The sequence below is a fragment of the Cavia porcellus genome, unplaced genomic scaffold (assembly GCF_034190915.1).
Source record: "Cavia porcellus strain 051 isolate PalLab524CR breed Dunkin Hartley unplaced genomic scaffold, mCavPor4.1 scaffold_10, whole genome shotgun sequence".
In the NCBI taxonomy this organism is placed as follows: domain Eukaryota; kingdom Metazoa; phylum Chordata; class Mammalia; order Rodentia; family Caviidae; genus Cavia; species Cavia porcellus.
This window is the reverse complement of record NW_026947493.1, coordinates 9,840,562-9,860,799: the sequence shown is the minus strand read 5'-3', so window position 1 is coordinate 9,860,799 and position 20,238 is coordinate 9,840,562. Positions and strand designations below refer to the sequence as shown.

Genomic DNA, 20,238 nt, shown 5'->3' with positions numbered 1-20,238 from the left:
GGACGCATTGTCTCTCTCAGACAAAAGCTTTCTTTCTCTCAATAAATACATTCTGCTCTTAACCTCCATTGTTCCTAAAATTCATTCTTCTATTTTAGAGAACATTAACTAGTACTAGACATAGTAGGTCGGGAGTTTCATTCCCTTATATCAAAAGCACTCCTGAAATTTTGAAAAAAATCAGGAATTGCAGCAAATTATACACCATTAAAAAGTTGGAATATAATTTGAGTGAGAATGAGAGTACTGGTTGTTTTTGCTGTTGTCATTGTTGTTTTGGGGATTTGGAGGTGGGTGTTTGTTTGGTTTGGTTTTTTGAGACAAGGTCTCACTGTGTAGTTCAGGCTGGCCTGAAATTCAGCAATCCTCTTGCCTCAGCCTCCAGAGTGCTGGAATTAGAAGCAGGCCTCACCACACCATGCTTGATATTCCTTTTTAGCCAAAACTCAGCAAATAGTTTTCCGTGGATAGTGTTTCTTCAAAATTAAAGATTTTTTTTTTAAATTACCAAAGGTAAAATTATACAGATTAGGTATATTATCAACAGTAACTAATTCTTTAATGGTAAAAGTATACAAATAACAAAATATCTCCTTTGACCAAAGTTTTAAAAGAATATTGGCTAAGGTTCTTGAGATCCCAAGTGACATTCACTCATCCTGCTATTTATACAGGCAAATTTGCAGAGAAGGGGTTGGAGCCGAAAGTGCACAAAATACTGCCAATACCATCATTTTATTGTTCAAAGCAAACTTTAAAATATTATTAACTCTAAACTGAGATAGAAGTAACTATAGCCATATTTTCTACCACATGGATCTGATCCAGACATTCATCTCACCAATGCCTAAATACTTAAAGGAGCTACCAATGTACATTTACAAAAAGACAAGTGTTCCAAATATGTTAACCTTTTCTGTGATGAAAACTGGGCTGGCCATACCATGCTACCTATCAAGTATTTTTTTCAGAATAACAATAATATAAACCAACCCAATCCGTTCACAGGCTACCAACAGAGAGCTTTGGAAAGATATGTAAAATGATTTCCACTGTTCTGTGATTTGGACTTCAAAACAAGGTAAGATCATTTATTATTGATTTAAATGAAAACTAAAACTCAAACTAGCACATTCTAAAAACTTACAAACAGGATTTAAAAAAAAAAAAAACAGGTTTATTCCTCTTCCAAACAAAGAATTTCAGTGAAATTTGAATCCATTTTGATGCCAATAAAAAAAAGTAGTATCATTGCTTACTGGCTTGCAAAATACTGATTGACAACTATTAGACAAATTTTAACAAAAGGCTTTCTATAATTGGCAATGAGGATTTAGTTAAAACAGCCAGTAGGGAAATTCTTCCATCTGGATTTATGTATCTTTATGAAATACAATTTTTCAGTTGGAAAAGCCAATACAACAAAATATTGAAAAAACTAGATTAAGGACATATATTTAGATGGCTGCATGACAAATTATTAAACCAAGATTTTCAGAAATAATGAAACATACTCAAATACAATAAGAATTTGAATGAAATTAAAAAAAACTTTTGTGCCATTAATACTTAGGATAAAATGATTATTTCACTATTAGTTCAAATTTTGGGGTTATATTTAGTTTCATATATACTTAGCTTTATATTTAGTCATTAACATTAAAATGGTAGTTTGTCTATAATTTGCAAATAAATAAGTATGTGTACATTGTGAGGCTGTACGAGCAAATTATTTCTACTAATGGGAAAATGCAGATGAAATCTTTGGGAAGGCTATGTGCCCTAACCAGCGCTAATCACAGAATATTCTGTGAACCTACAGCATCCAGGTGACATATGAGATTGCTGGAAATGTACATTCTAGGACTCTTCCCCTAGCCCTACTGAATCAGAATATATCTCAGTGAGGGAGACAGGGACATAAGTTTTCACAAGATCTTCAGTGATTCTCTGATAAGCTTTGAAAAATATTTTTGAAATTTAGATGTGCTCTAGACACTTCTTTAAAAGCTACATGCTGCTTACTAAATTAATACCAGCCCTCTCACCATAGCATTCAAAGACTCCCCAAGTACAACCACGCCTCCTGTCTCAACCTGTTTCCATGATTATCCAACAGCTGATACCTTAGTCTTACCTCCTTATCTTTCTCTTATTAATGCTCTTTTCTTCACCTGGAATTCCTCCCCCAATGCTGATATGTCCCTTAAATAAAATCTCTCAACCCTTAATGCCTGCCTTACTAGTTTATACTTTTTCTAAAAAGCTTTGTATGATATTAAAATAGAGAAATCTTACCTACAAATTCTTTTTTTTTAATCCCCAGAGTATCTTGTGTGTTCATTTCTACCTGGCACTTAACATATACTATATTGTATCATGCATTATAGTCATAAGGTACTCATCACATTCCTTCCACGGTGTGCATAGTGTTGAGAAAGACACTATGGTGATCTCTCTTTACCCCCTAGTTTAGCACAGAAGATCTAGTAGTCAGCTATGATATTGAAATAAAGTCCCACAACTCAGCTCTGTCCACACTGTCTGCTTCTTTTATCACTCTACTGAGGACATTACTTCATTATTTAGGACTTTACATATATTTGGGTCACTCATTCATTTTCTCTTTCCTGCACTTTTCATTTTTGAGTTAGATAAATTCTGCTGCTTATTTAGTCATGTCAGAAAATTCAACACTAAGAAGCAAATGATTTTTTGAATGCTATAATGTTTGAGGGCTTACCAGTGCCAGGCACTGTTCAAGGGGCGGTAAATGAGTATTTTACTCAATCCAACCACAGCTCCATTCAGTGGTTACTATACTATTCTTATTTTACCAGATAAGGAAACTGAGATACAGAAAAGAGTATGAGAGTGGTAAGACAAGGATTGGAATCCAGGTTGGTTGGCTACATAGCTTGTATAATTAATCTCTATATTACCCTGCTAAAATCAGAAGATAACATTACTGCTGGGCCAGCCTTATATTAAATCCAAGTTACTTGTTCTCATAGGCACATGAAAAATCACATACATTAAAATCAATCTTAATGGAATGTAAAAGCTAGGCCTTTACTGCATCCATTCAATTTAAATCTAGATCAAAGAAATCTAAATTACTCTTCATTTGGGCTATAATCTTATATTCCAAAGCTTAAATGCTTATAAGAAAGCTTTATCTAATTTAAGATTACTAGCTCAGATATAAGCACAGTTAATACTACTTTCCCTCTAAAGTAATCAGTACAAAGGGTTCTATTCTCTCCTAGTAAACTGTCATAGAACTTGAACTAGTAGGCAATCACTATCTTTTCTTTATAAGAAAAAAAAGGCTTTGAAAAATGTACCATAACCTCTGAAAAAAATACAATTATCATCCCAAGAAATGAGTCATTTTTTTCTGACAAAAATGATGGGCAATTGATCTATAGTTCTTTTCTTTCTCAAAAAAAATTATTGTATATTGTGTAATGATCATTATAATTAAAAATTAAGATGGTTTGCAATAATTTCACCATTATTTGATTCAAAATCTTTATAAAATATTGGCATTTTCTAACATTTATTTTTCCTGTCTATGTTCCATTTAAGGCCAAATTTTCAAACCCAGCTGCCAAATTACACATATAATTACTGCATTTGCGCACAAAAATGTGATAATTGCTTACACAATTTCAGAGGCCAGCTTGAGGCTCCTTTCCAAATTTGTTTTACATGTACAGTGTAGTGTATGTAGTTTTTTATAAAAAATGGGGGAAGTAGAATTCATGGTTCATCTGGGTTATGTGTGAAAATGGGTACACAATAAAGCATTTCAATAAATGCCTGGGCTTACCTTCCTATTTTCTCCCAATAAACAGTTAGCAAAGTCTTACAGAGTAACTCAAACGTCAGCAGGTATTAGATTAGTGGCAATGAAAGGAGATGATGCCTGGTATAATGTGTAAAGAGTGGAAGTGTCCATTTTGTGGTTGGTTGACATGTTATGCAGAACTATCCTTTCTATGAACTGCTCCTACCAACCTGGGTAAGAAAAACTAAATACTATATCAGAATCACATCCATACAGCCAGCCTTAATGGGGCCGGATGGTTGAGCCCTGTGGCTGGAAATTTATCCCTCCAATTTTGCCTGATGGTTGGTAATGCTATTTCATCTTGGACATAGCTCAAAATGCGTACTGTAGAAAAGAAAGAAAGGAAAGAGAGGAAGAAAGAAAAAAGAGAGAAAGAGAGAGAGTGTGTGTGTCTAATTATATACATTAATGAGATGATATAGGGTATTTGTATTCCTGCTCAAATAGGGTAGAAAATTGTGAGCAGTTCCACATAAATTGATACACAGGCTCAAAAAACTACTTCCTAGAACCAAAGAGTATGGATCCATCTCTGAATATGGCCAGGTATGAGACTATAGAACTAATCGGAGGAAATTAAGTTGGAAAACTATTAAATATTGAAGAAAGCTCTCTTGCCAAAGAAATCTTATAATTATCTTCTTTCCAAATACCTATCTCAAATTATCAAAATAATGTTCCTTGAGCACTTGATATATGTTAAACAATGTTCTGAACACTTTTCATACACTCATTCCTTCTTTATATGCTTACTAATCCTAAAATATAAATACTCATGGTTGGCAGCCAGCATGACCATCCAAAGAACTCACTACTGAATGGTGATTCTTACCATGTCTATCAAGCAGGAATGACATTGCTGTGGACTAGTGGCCACTGTGTGCTGTTTCTCATTCTACTCTTTTCCAAATGTAAAAATGTTTGAAGTCAGTCTGTTCTTTTTTTATTATTTTATCAGAGTTGTGGTATAAGTGGATAACATTATAAAACATCTCTAAACTCCAGGGAGATTCATCCAGACATGACGAAGATCCCATATCACCCAGAAAATCCACTTTGGCACTACTAAATCTAACCTTTGGATTGTATCAAGCGGGAAAATATAAATCTTTATAAACTCATCAAAAACATGCACTTAGTAACTTAGTATCTATTTCCCCCTTTCCAAAAAAAATCTCTAACTCTTCCCCCATATAGTTCACAGCCTTTTGGGGCCATGAATCTCAACCCCAGATCCAGAAGCAAGTGAATTCTGATTAGGATGTCAATCAGAATTATCCTACCCACTCTGACATCAATCTCGACATGATGGTTAGTTTATGGATAGTCTACAATCCAACTACAGATCAATTAGTACACAGCTCTTGTTCACCATGATTGGCTCGGTTTTGTCTAAACAAAGCAAAGGACATTTCTTCACTAGTAGGAAAAACAGGCACTTTCTTGTTGTCTATTTAAATATGAAATTAGAAATGTGTCATGTTGAAGGCTGCTGGAAGCCACCAGACAACATAGGCATTTGTGATCTAAAGAGAAACTAGATAGTACAGTGAAAGGGGAGGAAAAATAACTCCCAGAAATAAAAGTATCTTAGATCATCTCAATGTGTATAACTAGATCCTCTCCCTCTCTCTCTCTTTCTCTCTCTCCTTCCTTTCCTTTCTTCTTTCTTTGAATAAAATCTTTCACTAGTATCCATTTTGAGCTATGTCTATTGATATGCTTAGTGAATCATTGAATTAGATCAACCAGTTCTTGAAATTAACCTAATCTGTAGACTCCTGATTGCATGAACAAATGTCTCCTTTTCTTCTTAAACCAGTTTCTGCTCTGTGTTAATTATTCTATCTTCTAAGGTTATTTTCACAGTGGGAAAATATCCTGGGCTGACTTTGATTCCCATGAAGCTTTGTAAAAACTTCAAGGTGATATCAGAAATACTCATCCCCACTGCAGTCATAGGTGTTTTTCATGCTATAAAATTCTACACTGACAATGCTGACCCTCCGAGGCAGTGTGGACTAGTAAAAACCATACATGCTACGGCTGAGTTCAATTTCCAGCTCTTCTACTTACTAATTTTGTAAAATAACCATAACTTCTTTTCCAAATCAGGATGTTTTAAAGCAAATGGGAGTATTATAAATAATATCCCTAGGACAATGGTCACAGACTGGAATACTATCAGAAAAGGATGCTTGTTGGATTGAGTTGTCTTAAACAAGTCTTTGAGGGTAATTCATGCATGTAAAAGTGGGGCTAGCTATATTTTTCTCACATTGCTAGAGAATTCAAGTAGTTAGTGAATTCATAGTAAGACACATAAGATGAGATCAGTGTCTGATTAGTTTTATGGAGAAGGACTCTTCTTTAAATCAAGGTGTTGAACCTTTTGGCTTGCCTGGGCCTCAAATGAGAAACACAAATATATAATATACCTAGCATATGTAAGGAATGAACCTTCCTTTTTCTTCATATTTTAACTATTATATCATTTTTTAAAATAAAACAAGCCCAAGTTTTACAATTAAATTTAAAATTTACATGTCCGCTTAATAATAATAAATGCCTGCCTCTGCAGACACACACACATAAATAGTTGAAGCAATGTTATCAGTAATTGCTGAGTTTTATACAGTGACCAAGACATACAATTGTTTGAAGTATCTGAAACATGCACATTTCTATCTCATTGGCTGTGTGTGGTGGTAGAGGGGCAGACTTGTCACTGTGTAACTCTCACTTACTATTGTTGTCTACAGTTTCCACTGATGCACCACACAACTGAGTCACAATAAATATTGCTAAAAACTACATAATAACATCAAAACTTATTCTAGGCATCATGATGCATGCCTGCAATCCTAGCAAATGGTAGGCTGAGGCAGGGGATTACTATGAGTTTGAGGCTAGCCTGGGCTACATAGTGAGCTCAAGGATAGCCTAAACTACATAGTGAGACTGTCTCAAAAAAAAACTTTTAAAGAGATTAAAATAGTGTTCACTTCGACAGCACATATACTAAAACTGGAATGATACAGAGATTAGTATGGCTCCTGCGCAAGGATGACACACAAATTCATTAAGCATTCCATATTTTTGAGGAAACATGGGAGGTCCCACAGGCCTAACTAGGCCACATCCAGTGACCTCCAAGTGGTTAGCTGGTGCCTGCAGTCTGCCCCAGGAGCAAAATGTGTGCCAGGTGATTCCCAGCTCAAGGGGGAAGTTTTGGGACATCACTCAAAACCTTGATATATAGGAAGATAACAAAACGAAAGAGAAAAATGCAATCTCAAACTTCCAGCTCAACCCAACCCAACCAAACCTAGGAGACATGCACACAGAAGAAAATATAAGCCATATACGTGAAATTCCTGAAATGATAACTGGAGGAAAGAAACAACTCTGGGAAGCTATAAAAGAACTCAGATCAGAAATAATCTCCCAAGTAAAAGACAAAATGATAAATGTAATTAAAGAAATCCTGGACACATCTAAAGAAGGCATAGTTAAAAATTAGAGGAGCAATGCAAAAAGATGGAAACCCTGAATGAACAATATAAGAAAAAAACAGAACGCATGAAGCAGATTCAAAGAGATATACAGGAAATCAAAAATTCCATCAAAAGTTGGCAAAACCACCTCAACAAAAGTGAAGACAGAATTTCAGACCTCAAAAAAAAAAAAAAAAGATTGCAGCTAGTGAACAGAAAAAGAAAGACCTTTTAAAAACAATAGGAATAAATGAAAAAGAAGGTGACAACACAAATGGTATCAAGAGGCTATTTACAGAAATAATAGCTGAAAATTTCCCAAATATGAGAAAGGAAACCGACATACACAACAGTGAAGCATATAGAACGGCAAATAACCATAACCAAAATAAAACTACACCCAAACATATAATAATCAACATCCCAGAAATCCAACGTAAGAACAGAATAGTAAAAAGTGCTAGAGAGAAGAGACAGATCACCTATAAAGGAAAGCCTATCCGAATTACAGAAGACTTCTCAACACAAACAATGAAGTCAAGAAGAACATGGAGTGAAGTATTTCAGATCCTAAAGGAAAATGACTTCCAACCCAGACTGATGTATCCTGAAAACCTGTCTTTCAAAATGGATGGAGAAATAAGATACTTCCATGACAAAGAACAGGTGAAGAACCTCATGACCACCAACCAACCCTGCAAAGAAAACTGAATGGCATTCTAGATAGACATAAGAAGAAACCACTAAGCAAGGCAGACAATTAAACAAAGTGGAAAGGTAGAGAATCAACAGCAGAAAGATAACATGTCAAAAGTAAACCAATATATATTAGTTATAACCATTAATGTAAATGGCTTCAATTTACCAATTAAAAGAAACAACCTGGAAGAATGGATCAAGAAGCAACATTAAACCATATGCTGTATACAAGAAACCCATATAACCCAAAGGAAATTCATGGACTGAAAGTCAAAGGATGGAAAACAAACTCCATGCAAAAGTATCCCTAAAAAAAGCAGGGGTAGCTGTTCTATTTGCAGACAATAGGAACTTAAAGAATGATCCAAAGTGTTAAAGAAGGTACCTACATACTGGTTAGGGGAAACTTCAAGAGGAAGAGATAACAATCTTAAATGTATATGCACCAAATTTGGGAGCACCCATCTATACAAAACAAATATTAACAGAAATAAAAAGTCAAATAAGCAATAACACAATTATAACAGGAGACCTTCACATGCTTAACATAAAATGACAGATCAACTAGACAGAAAATCAGCAAAGAAATAACAAAATTGAATCACACCTGTGAACAAATGGACTTGGTAGATATATACAGAGTCTTCCACCCAACAACATCAGAATATACATTCTTCTCAGCAGCTCATGGAATGTTCTCTAAAAATAGACCATATACTAGCCCACAGAACATGCTTAAATAAATGCAAAAGAATTGAAATCATCCCATGCATGTTATCGGATCACAGCACCATTAAACTAAAATTAATGACAAAAGAAACCGCAAAAACCCCCACAAACACATGGAAATTAAATAATACACTCTGAGTGAACAGTGGGTCACAGAGGAAATAAAGAAGAAAATAAACAATATCTAAAAGCAAACAAAAATCTTACCAGAAATAGTGGGACACAATGAAAGCAGTCCTCAGAGGAAAATTCATTGCACTGAATTCCCACATCAGGAAAACAGAATGAACACAAATAAATCACCTGATTCTATACCTCAAACATCTAGAAAAAAAAAAGCAAGTCAAGCCCAAAGCCAAAATAAAGGAGGAAACTATAAAGGTCAGGGCAGAAATCAATGCAATACAGACTAAGAAAACAATACAAAGAATCAATGAATTATAAAATTGATAAGCCCCTGGCCAACCTTATTTTTAAAAAGGAAAGAAAAAACTCAAATTCATGCAATATGGAATGAAAGGTTGAAATCACTACAGGTCCTGTGGAAACACAGAAGATCAACAATATCTATTTCAAAAACCTCTACTCACGTGGGCTTGATAACACAGAGGAAATAGACAGATTCCTAGAAATATGAATTACCAAAGCTAGGTCAAGAAGATGTAAAACTGCTGAATAATTCAATTTCAATTAACAAAATTGAAAATGTAATTAAATCCTTACCAACAAAGAAAAGCCCACGTCCAGAAGGATTCACTGTGGAATTCTACAAGAAATTCAAAGAAGATTTAATACCAACATTCCTCAAAGTCTTCAATGAAATTGAAAGGGAAGCAATTCTCCCTAACTCACTCCTGGAAGGAAATACTACTCCAATACCAAAACCTGAGAAAGACCTAACCAAAAAAGAGAACTACAGGCCAATCTCCCTAATGCACATAGTTGCAAAAATTCCCAATAAAATGCAAAGAGAATGCAGCAAATCATCAAGAAAATTATATACCACAACCAAGTGGGATTCATCCCAGACATGCAGGGATGATTCAAAATATGTGAATAAACAAATGTAATCCACCATATCAATAGAGCCAAAAATAAGAATCACATAATCATTTCTGTAGATGCAGAAAAAGCTTTTGATAAAGTCCAACACTCATTCATGATAAGAACCTCACAGAAAATTGGAATAGACAGACAGACTTTACCTCAAAATGATAAAAGCCATCTATGACAAACCAATAGCCAGTATCATATTAAATGGCCAAAAACTGAAAGCCTTTACCTTAAAATCAGGAACAAGACAGGGATGTCCATTATCACCACTCCTATTCAATATAGTGCTGGAAATACTAGCCAGAGCAATTAGACAAGAGGGAGAAATAAAAGGGGTAAAGAGAGGAAAAGAAGAAATTAAATTATCCTTATTTGCAGATAACATGATACTCTACATAAAAGACCCCAAAAACTCCATTGAAAGACTGCTAGGTATAATAAATAGATTCAGTAATGTAGCTGGATACAAAGTCAACACTCAAAAATCAATAGCATTCCTAAATACTAACAACAAAATCCCTGAGAGAAAAAAAAATAAGAGAAGCCACACCCTTCACACTAGCATCCAAAAAAATGAAATACTTAGGAATCAATTTAACAAAAGAAGTAAAATTTCTTTTTAATAATAAAAGAATTTTATTATAAAAGAAAATTATAATACCCTGAAAAAGAAATTGAAGAGGGCTTCAGAAAATGGAAAGACATCCTTGTTCATGGACAGGAAGAACAAATATTGTGAAAATGACCATTCTCCCAAAATTGCTATACAGACTCAATGCGATCCCAATCAATATACAACTAGCATATCTCACATATTTAGAGAAATCACTCCTAAAATTCATCTGGAACCAGAAGAGACCTAGAATAGCAAAGGCAATTCTAAGCAGCAAAGGCAAGGCAGGAGGCAGCACAATCCCTGACTTGAAGTTATACTACAAAGCTACTGGAATAAAATCAACATGGGTGTGGAATAAAAACAGACCTGAAGATCAATGGAATACATTAAAAACTCAACAACTACAAGTACAAACACACTCAGCCACTTTATCTTCGATAGACGGGCCAAAGATATCCACTGGAAGAAGGATAGTCTCTTTAATAAATGGTGCTGGAAAAATTGGCTCTCCATATGCCACAAACTAAAACTAGACCCATGCCTATGTACTAAACTAAACTAGATCTATGTACTAAACTAAAATCTAAATGGATCAAAGATCTGAATATTAAAACAGAAACACTAACTCTATTGGAAGACAAATTAGATAGAAATCTTGAAGACATAGGGGTAGGTACAGAATTCATGAACAAGAATCAAACCACGTGAAATACTTCACAGAATCAATAACTGGGATTACATCCTATGAAAGAGTTTTTGCATGTTGAAAGAAATCTCCAGAATAGTGAAAAGAAAACTCACAAATTGGGGAAAAAAATCTTTGTGAACTGTCCCTCAGACAAAGGACTTCTGTCTAGAATTTTCAAAAATCAGATACCCAAAATTCAAAGATCCAATCCAAAAATGGGCATCTGAGATGAATACACAGTTCTCAGAAGAAGAAATACAAATGACAAATGAATACATGAAAAAATGTTCAGCATCATTGGTCATTAGAGAAATGCAAATTAAAACAACACTGGGATTCCATCTTACTCCAGAAAGAATGTCCAGGATCAAGAAAACTACCAACAACAAATGCTGGAGAGGCTGTGGGGGAAAAGGAACTCTCCTGCACTGTTGGTGGGAGTGTAGACTGGTGCAACCCACTGTGAAGGTCAGTCTGGAGGTTCCTTACAAAGGTAGAGTTGGAACTCCCATTTGACCTAGGTATTCCACTTCTGGGCATACTCCCAGAACTGAAAACATGATACCACAGTGATATATGTGCACCCATGTTTACAGAAGCACAAATTATAATAGCTAGATCTTGGAAACAACCTAAATGCCTGTCAATCTAGGAATGGGTAAAAAAAGATGTGGTATTTTTATACAATGGAGTGCTATGCAGCTATAAAGAATGATCACATTGAGATATTTATAAGTGGATGCAACTTGAGACCACAATCATAAGTGAAATAAATCAAACTCACATGTGTAAATACCATATAGCCTCCCTAGTGTATGAAATGGTAAGAATATACAAGATGCAAAAAGCTCAATAAATACAGTGAAAGGATAAGAATCTGCTTAAAGGGGAAAAATAATATCTAGGGAAAAATGAAGAAAAATAAAAAGGAAGGGAAAGAAAAAATATCTAAAATCATATAAACACAATTAAGATAGCTAAGACGATTGTGCTTACAAGTTCTTGGAACAAAATAGTTAACATTCATAGAATTGTAACAATTGTGCATATTATTATATGGTGATCTGAGGAACTCCTGCAGATCTTTATGTAAACTAACAATGCCAGTTATGCTCCTTCCACCTTTTGTTGAAGGCCTATATTGTCAGTGTTCTGGGCTCTTTGCTGTTGTTATTCATTTGTCTTTTTTGTTTTGCAATTTTCTAGGAATTTGTTTTATATTGTTGTGTTTTTCCCTCTAATACAGAAAGCATAGGTATACATGTAGAGTCTCATACATGCACAGAACTTCCCCTAAACAGTTTATCAGAATCGATTATATAATGTATGGTGAAATGAATAGCTATGTTGAACAAAAAGAGACACTATGGTGCCCAGTGATGATTCTGTAGCATTGTGCTGTGAAATTCATAAATACTATTATTCTTTGTTCAGAGTGATTTTAGTGTTTCGTATTGTTTCATTTCAAGATATATAAAGGTGTATGGATAGCTATTTTGAAGAGAACGAGAGACATTATGGCAGCCAATGTTGACTTCCCTGTTGTCTGGTTTTGAAAGCCTGTAATGTCTTCATCATTCTGTTCTGATCAGTTTAATACTCTTTTGTTCTGTATGAATTCATTGTGTGTGAAGGTATGGACAACTATTTAGAAGAAAACAAGAGACAATATGGTAGACAGTGATGATCTGCCTGTTGTCTTGCTTTAAAATCTGTGTCTCTTACATTGTTCTCTTCTGACCTGCTTTGTTCTGTTTTGTTATGTTTAGTTCTACCCTCTTTAAAATATTTAAAGAAAGAGATTAAAATAAATTTTTAAATAAAATTAAATTTAAAAATAATGTCAAAATTGTACAGTCTTGTGCAATTGCTTTACAAGTTATCTAGGGCTATATTATAGCTGCACAGTATGGATTGCACACATCTGACCCAAATGATTCTGTACTGATAATGCTTAATAATATATTTATATATTTGTTAAAGTTTTATTAAAAATATAAATGTTAATTAGATAAGATAAAATTAAGAATCTATTTAAAAATTCACAAACTTTAATAATCTTCTAAAACTGTAGCTAGTCTTGAAAAATTATGGGAAGCTAACACCCACTAGACACTTTCCAGGGGTTCAGAAAGTTTCTTTGCTCTTAATTAAGGTTGTTTCTTGGTGTATGGATACAGCTTAACATGACTATCGCCATCTTGCCATCTTGACTTGTGACCACCACATTTGTTCCTGAGTAATCCTAGCAAGTTTTCCCAGCATAGTTTCCCAGCATACTGTAAACAGATAAAAAGATAAAATGATAAGTGGAGATTTTAAATCAGACTCAAGTACCAGAAATGACCTGAATGCTTGCTTTTACTTTAAAATAAACCCATTCTGGCTTGGAAGAAATCACTTTTGCCCTGAACACTTTATAAGCCCCCATCTTCTGACCCAAATTGTGAAGCTCCAACTGATATTGCAGTCTCCCAGGACCATGCTTCTATCAGTCAGTTCCAAATAAACTGCATTCGTGCAATCCTAGATCTGTCTGCCTATTTTCTTTGGTCTCACAGCATCTTGTGATCTGTTCTCACACACCAGGACCAGACTACTCGAGAACAATTGATGGTGCTAAAATTCTCCAACTATTGAAAATGATTGTCCCTTATGTTTCTATAGCAATATGAAGAACAAGCATCACAATTATAATTTAGAATGGTACAGCATAAACTTGCAATATTGTAGACCTCTGTCCTGCAATCTCCAGTGATTTTTGAGCTGGGGAAATGTCCTAAAGAAGAGACAACTTCCAGGTTATGATGTCTTCAGGTCTTTCACCTTTTACCCAATATGCCTGTGAGAGTTAACTGATTGTGTCAATTTGAACAAAAAAAGCCCAATTAATTTGGATTAGCATAGTTTTGGTTGTAGCTGAGTTTTACTGAGTGTAAGTGACAGCAATCAATGTCTTTGCCATCTGAATGGTATAAAAAGAAAAAGAAGGAAGGCTCCTTCTATTTCTTTGGAGAAGCTTTAGTCTTCACCTTCAACTTGGCTGTCATCTGCAGGCTTGCAGCACAAATCTTTGGTCTGTTAATAGGGACTCACCTAGGACACTACAGTGGACTCCAGGCCTCTGATTGGACCCTTCCGATCTCCAGTGCGCAGACAGACCTTTTGCACTCCTCCACAGCTGACTCTGTGGATGACATTGGAAGCCAATCTTATAAATTCTTATATATTTGTATATCTTGCATTAAATCTGTTTCTTTAGTAAGCACTGACTGATATAAGGCCCAACTCTGAAAAACGTAATGCTACAGACATTTCAAAAGGTTTTGAAATTCTTTATACCCATCCAAACTTTGCCTTGCCAGCATGTGATTGAATCTTGTAATATCAGAAGACTTGTTTCTTAGCCCCTGCATTTGATCTTTACATCATAAGGCTGAAATCTCCTCAGTGCAATCTGGCAGTTGGCTCACACAGTACTGCTAGAGTTCACTTAGAAGACAGAAATGACACTAGTTATCTAAACCAAGAAAACTTGTAAAAAGATTGGCCAACCAGACAAATAAAAGGATGATAAAACAGTTCTGAGACATTATAGAGATGGCAATTTCAGGATGTGGCTATTCTCCTGGGACTAGGAAAATAAAGCAAGAATTTCAGATTATTAAAACTTGCCTAGAAAAGCAACTCTATGAAATTGAAACTCAACTGAGGAGGGGGCACCCCCCAGATGATGCTACTGTCTCTGAGTTTAGAGGTGAGTATCAGAGGAGGGACCAAACTTCTAAGAAGAGAGCTCCAGCCAACTGGTTCTGGCATCTCTAGAGAGGAGCAATGGGGAAGCTCTATAAAGAAACTACAAACTAGATTCAGCTATTGCTATAGAAAGGGTGAAGAAATACTGCTAGGTTGACATTCATAGGAACAGGCTATAAAACTAGCATGGGCAGAATCAAGTCCCTTTTTCTTCCCCCATCCAATTCTGCAGTCTCCCTATCAACTGAGTTTAACTGGAATTAGCTACAAGACAGAAATGTAGTTTGCAGAGATTTCAGTCTTAGCATCCAAAGCAAAGAGCAGCTTACAGATAATGCTAACTAACACAGATCAGAACATTTTTACAATGTGGAGGAGTAACCCTTAGTCTGACTCTTGGAGAAGATAAAAATAAGACAATTTCTACAAGGCGTCTCCCAAGCTTCCCATACCATAACCAATAAAAGTATTTTGAAAACTGTTGTCTTAGTTACTTTATGCTCATCACTGAGACAAAATACCTGAAGCCCAAGTTGGGAAAGGAAAGTTTTATTTCTTACAGTTTTTGTAAGTTTCAGTCCACACTCAGTTGGCTCCAAGGCAGGTGGGCATGGCTAGGCCACAGCTCATGGTGGCTGCAAACAGCAAACAGGAACCGGCAAAGAGCAAGACACACCTTCTTCCTGCCATTACATCACATCCTGGCTCCACCCCTAGGTGGGTGTAGCACTAACACCATCAATCCAAGCACTAGACAATGCAAATGCACAAATACACAATGCAAACTCATGAGGCCTGGGGGACACAGACATAAACCATGACATTCCACCCCTGGCCCCCAGGACTCATGTAAATCCTTTACACAAAAGACATTTAGTCCACCTCCAAAAGCTGCCAAAGTCCTAACAGTTTCAGCATTGCTAAAAAGTCCAAGTCCCATGTCTCCTCCATGATCTATAACAAACTGTTAACTGTAACCCCTGTACAAATGAAACAAGGTTAAACATTTCTCAAATGCAAAGGCACAAGATAAACATTACCATTCAAAAGTTACAAACCGGGGAATATAAAGTATTTGAAACAAAGCAAGTCCAACATCCAGCAGGACAAACATTAAGTCCTAGAGTTCCATGCTCAGCATCTGAAGCAATCTGGTTGCAAGCTCCAAAAGGCTTGGGTGATTCTACCTCGCATGGCACTTCCAGGGATATCAGCTCCCACAGCTTCTCTCTTAAATCCTCTCTGTTTGCTTTTTGGAGCTTCCCTTGGATCACCCACATTCCTGGCTTTTCCAAACTTCTGGGGTCTCCACTGCACCTTTGGCTTCACCCTTACATCTTCACAAATTGCCCTCTCAGGGGCACACTGCTTGGCCTCCCAGGCCCTTTGCAATTGAGGTGGAAGCCCTCTTACCCTCAGAATTCGTGCATTTTCCTTGCACCTAAAATCAGCACCTTGTAGATGCCACCAAGGTCTGCTGCCAGCTGAAGCAGTAGCCAGGGTTTTCCCTCTCTTGGCTGTAGGGGTCAGTTGCCTGGATTGCAGGGCTCTCTGTTTGCCTGATTGTGAAAAAAGCTTCTCTACATTGCTGCCATTCTGGAACCTCATGTGGCCTCCTCGCCATTCTGGAGCATGGTGCTCTGCAGCCTTCTCCTCTGAACAAATTCTTTCACCCTTGCTGTGAGGCTGCACAGGGTGGGGACCCGCTTCCTGGGATGCCCCCCAGGCCATCTTTCTTATCTCTCTGTTTCCCATCAACAATCAAAATCTCAACTCTGTTTTTACAATCCACAGCCTTCCTGGAATTTTCCTTCTGGCCAAACTCACAGCATTGTAAATTATCCTGCTGGGCTCTTTGCTCTTGATTTGAAACATAAAGCTGGCTGAAAGCCCCCAACAATAGCCATGCCACAGCCTCAAGGTTCGATTGCTTTTTAATTTCTTTTTCAAGATTAATCAGTCCATTGCCCTTTGTCTCAGTCTCAGGCAAAGTCTCTGGGCAGGAGCAAAATGCAGACAAACTTTCTGCCAAGCCATAGCACACATCATGTGGAGTCCAACAACCAGTGCAGTCTTTCTTCCCAGCAGAAACCTCCCAGGCCTGGTCTTTGCCATGAAGCTTTCTATCAGCCTTCTGGTCTCTGGAGCTCTGACCAGAATCTCCTCTACAGAACAGCCTAAGCTGCTCCAGCTCTATGCATCCAGGCAACATGTCCCAACCTTTCTGAACTCTGCCCACAAGCCATTTCCAAAGCCTCTTGAAAAACATGGTTAGATATATTCACAGCAAACAACCCCACTCCTCGGTACCAAATTCTTAGTTACTTTATGCTCATAGCTGAGACAAATACCTGAAGGCCAAGCTGGGAAAGGAAAGGTTTATTTCTTACAGTTTTTGTAAGTTTCAGTCCACACTCAGTTGGCTCCAAGGCAGGTGGGCATGACTGGGCCACAGCTCATGGTAGCTGCAAACAGCAAACAGGAACCGGCAAAGAGCAAGACACACCTTCTTCCTGCCATTACATCACATCCGGCTCTACCCCTAGGTGGGTGTAGCATTAACACCATCAATCCAAGCACTAGACAATGCAAATGCACAAATGCACAATGCAAACTCATGAGGCCTGGGGGACACAGACATAAACCATGACAACTGAGATACATCATTTATGGAACGTTATCATGGTTATTATTTCTAAAGTCAGATTTGAATTGGCAGGCTCGAATAGCTTGGATATTAAGAGCAACCATACTTGTATATGAACAGCCAGAAGCATCAAAGTATTTCTGCTTCTACAGAAATGTGGGTTTGCCTTTTTCCTCAAGAAATGTCTTCAATGTTGTAATTTTTTTCAAAAGATATTTATAAACCCATCATTTGGATATCTCTATTTTCTCTGCGTGCTGAAAGAGAAAATATTGTTTATGGAATACTCTTAAATTCATTTAATGTATATAAAGCTAATATAGAGGCATATTGTGGTCATTATAGAATATTTAAAGCAATTGCATTAGGTTTTGCAGTTTTTCTTTCCTGTAAGATGTCTACTTGTTATATTTGTACACAACTTGGTGACTGAGTTTGGACAGATTTAATGAAACTAGGAAATCTATATTCTTATACCAATTTGTTACAGTCCTAATAGACACAGAAATCTTTCTGATGCCTTTCCTGAGGCAATCAAGCTCAGTGGTCAGCCACAAATGGTTTTAAGAAATTTCCTTCAATTGCCAGGTTGGAAGGTTAGCATTAAATCAGTGCTTTAAACTTCAGTATTCCTAAATTTTCCCTGCAGGGCACATATAATTTGACACAACTGGTTATGGAAAACTTCTCTAGAATAAATGGCAGGGTTTGTGGGGAGAGTGACAATCATCCAAAGGCCTATGAATTATATAACATTTAGACAAAGAGAAAATCATTTCTAGATCAAATTATTAATCCAAATCTCTCTCTCAAAAGGAAAGACAACATAATTTGATAAACACAACTCACTCTTATCATGTCCATCCTGTTTACACATAAGTAGTTCACAGAATGGAAGCAGAGCAAATACTTGAGAATTTGAACTGCATCACATCCATTGCCCAAATTGTTTACATTTAATGAAGCCACCAAAGACAGCATGATAATTAAAAGTGTGAACTCTGGGACCAAGTTGCCTAAATGTAAATAGGGTACTTCATAATAAACTGTATTATCTTGGACAAATTAACAACCTAAATCTCAGTTTCTCACTTGTAAAATGTAGATAATAATCTACCTACATAAAGTTACTTGGAATAAATGAAGAGTCACAAAAATTCAATGACTCAAAAATTAAATGAATTTATTTACTATATAATAAGAAAGCAGTGTGCAGCCCAGGGGTGGAGTGGCTCTGCTCTGCTCGTACATGCACAGATCACTTCCCCCATCTTGTATTGTACTTTCCCTCATGTTACTGCCTTTATCCACCTTGTTGAAGTTGAGACACAGAATTTCAACTCCCAGGAATGGAAGTAGAACACTGGCTTAGCCTAAAGAGATTTCCTTTGAAGAAGATGATCTATGAGTTGTACTATATATATATATTGACCCTGACAGATTTATATTCTTCAAAGGAAGTTGGAGCAACACGAAGTCTAGCTGGACAACCTTGTATCCAGTTCTATTCTTTTAAAGGGAAAATGGATTTCAGTGGGCAAGGAGAGTCCATCATCCTACAGTATAGGGCTGCAATGAGGTAAATGACATACTGCACTAGAAGATTATCAGTGATGTCTGTAATGATTTATTATTGGTATTGTTAGATTACAAGATTTTCACAAACATTCTATTTCTCCCTCTTTTTAGGGACATGAAGATACTACAATTCCCTGAATTTTTTAATGTTAGTCATTTGGCTTTCTTTGACCAATGAAATGTACGTGATAGCAATGTCATTTCTGGGAAGAAGGATTAAAAGCCAGTATGTCGGGCCAGGGATAAGCACCTGCCTGGCCAGCAAGAGGTTGTGAGTTCAATCCCCAGCACCAAAAAAAAAAAAAAAAAAAAAAAAACTTTTTTGAAAAAAAAAAGCCAGTGTGTCACTCACCCTGCTGTCTTCTCCATGCCATTGTAATCGTGAAAGTACGTGGCAGTCTGAATCACCAAGCAAAGAAAAGGAGCAGAGGTGCCTGACAATCCATAGGAATGTAGCATAAGCAAAACATAAATGTGTGTTTTGTTAAACCACTGAGACTTGGGAATTATTTGTTATTGCAGCATCACCTGGCTCACTTTTAACTGATACATGAAGGTTCCAGAACATTTGGTAGAAAAAGAATTTTAAGAAATGTCATCATCTTATGTGTTTAGAATTTCAATTAATATCACTAAAAACAAACTTAAAATTTGAGTGACAAACTTGTGCACCCCTTAGCTTCTGTGAGATCATAGCTGATTATACTAAGGCACTGTAGATATCAATGATTGTGTCTGTTAAACAAACCAATTTACCTGAAGTTGGTATTATATTGTAGAACATATGTATTGGTTGTGAAAGTCATCTTTCCATATCTGGGTCTGAGAACAAACTGATATGCAGAGTGTTCTGATTGCAATCTGGTTGCAATCTGGCCACAGTTGTGAAAATACTAATATCAAGGAAAGGTTGCAAATGGAAATATAGGCCCTATGTTTTGTATTTCCTTAATTTTGGATTTCAGATGGAACCATCACTGGCAGTTCAGAGAATTTTAATGTATTTATAAAAAATTGTATTCTCTTTTCAGGACCTAGAGTGCAGAAAGTCTGACTAGATTATTAGAGTAATAGACATAAAATACATGTAACAATTATTTGTAATCACCATGTAAATTT

At 36.3% G+C, this 20,238-nt stretch overlaps 1 long non-coding RNA gene and 1 other non-coding gene across 2 annotated transcripts in view; one reads left to right on the top strand and one right to left on the bottom strand.

Annotated features, from left to right (window-relative positions):
* Positions 1-15,544, bottom strand: part of LOC134477758 (uncharacterized) — a 70,443-nt gene extending 54,899 nt beyond the window's left edge. Inside the window, exons 1-2 of the long non-coding RNA XR_010049953.1 lie at positions 15,455-15,544; positions 14,235-14,325 (exon numbers count right to left, since the gene is read on the bottom strand). This is a non-coding gene — a long non-coding RNA (uncharacterized LOC134477758). The remainder of the gene's footprint in view (positions 1-14,234; positions 14,326-15,454) is intronic.
* LOC111754715 (U6 spliceosomal RNA) lies at positions 6,854-6,957 on the top strand. The gene has a single exon (XR_002789384.1). It is a non-coding gene; the product is annotated as a U6 spliceosomal RNA (small nuclear RNA).
* Positions 15,545-20,238: the final 4,694 nt, after the last annotated feature.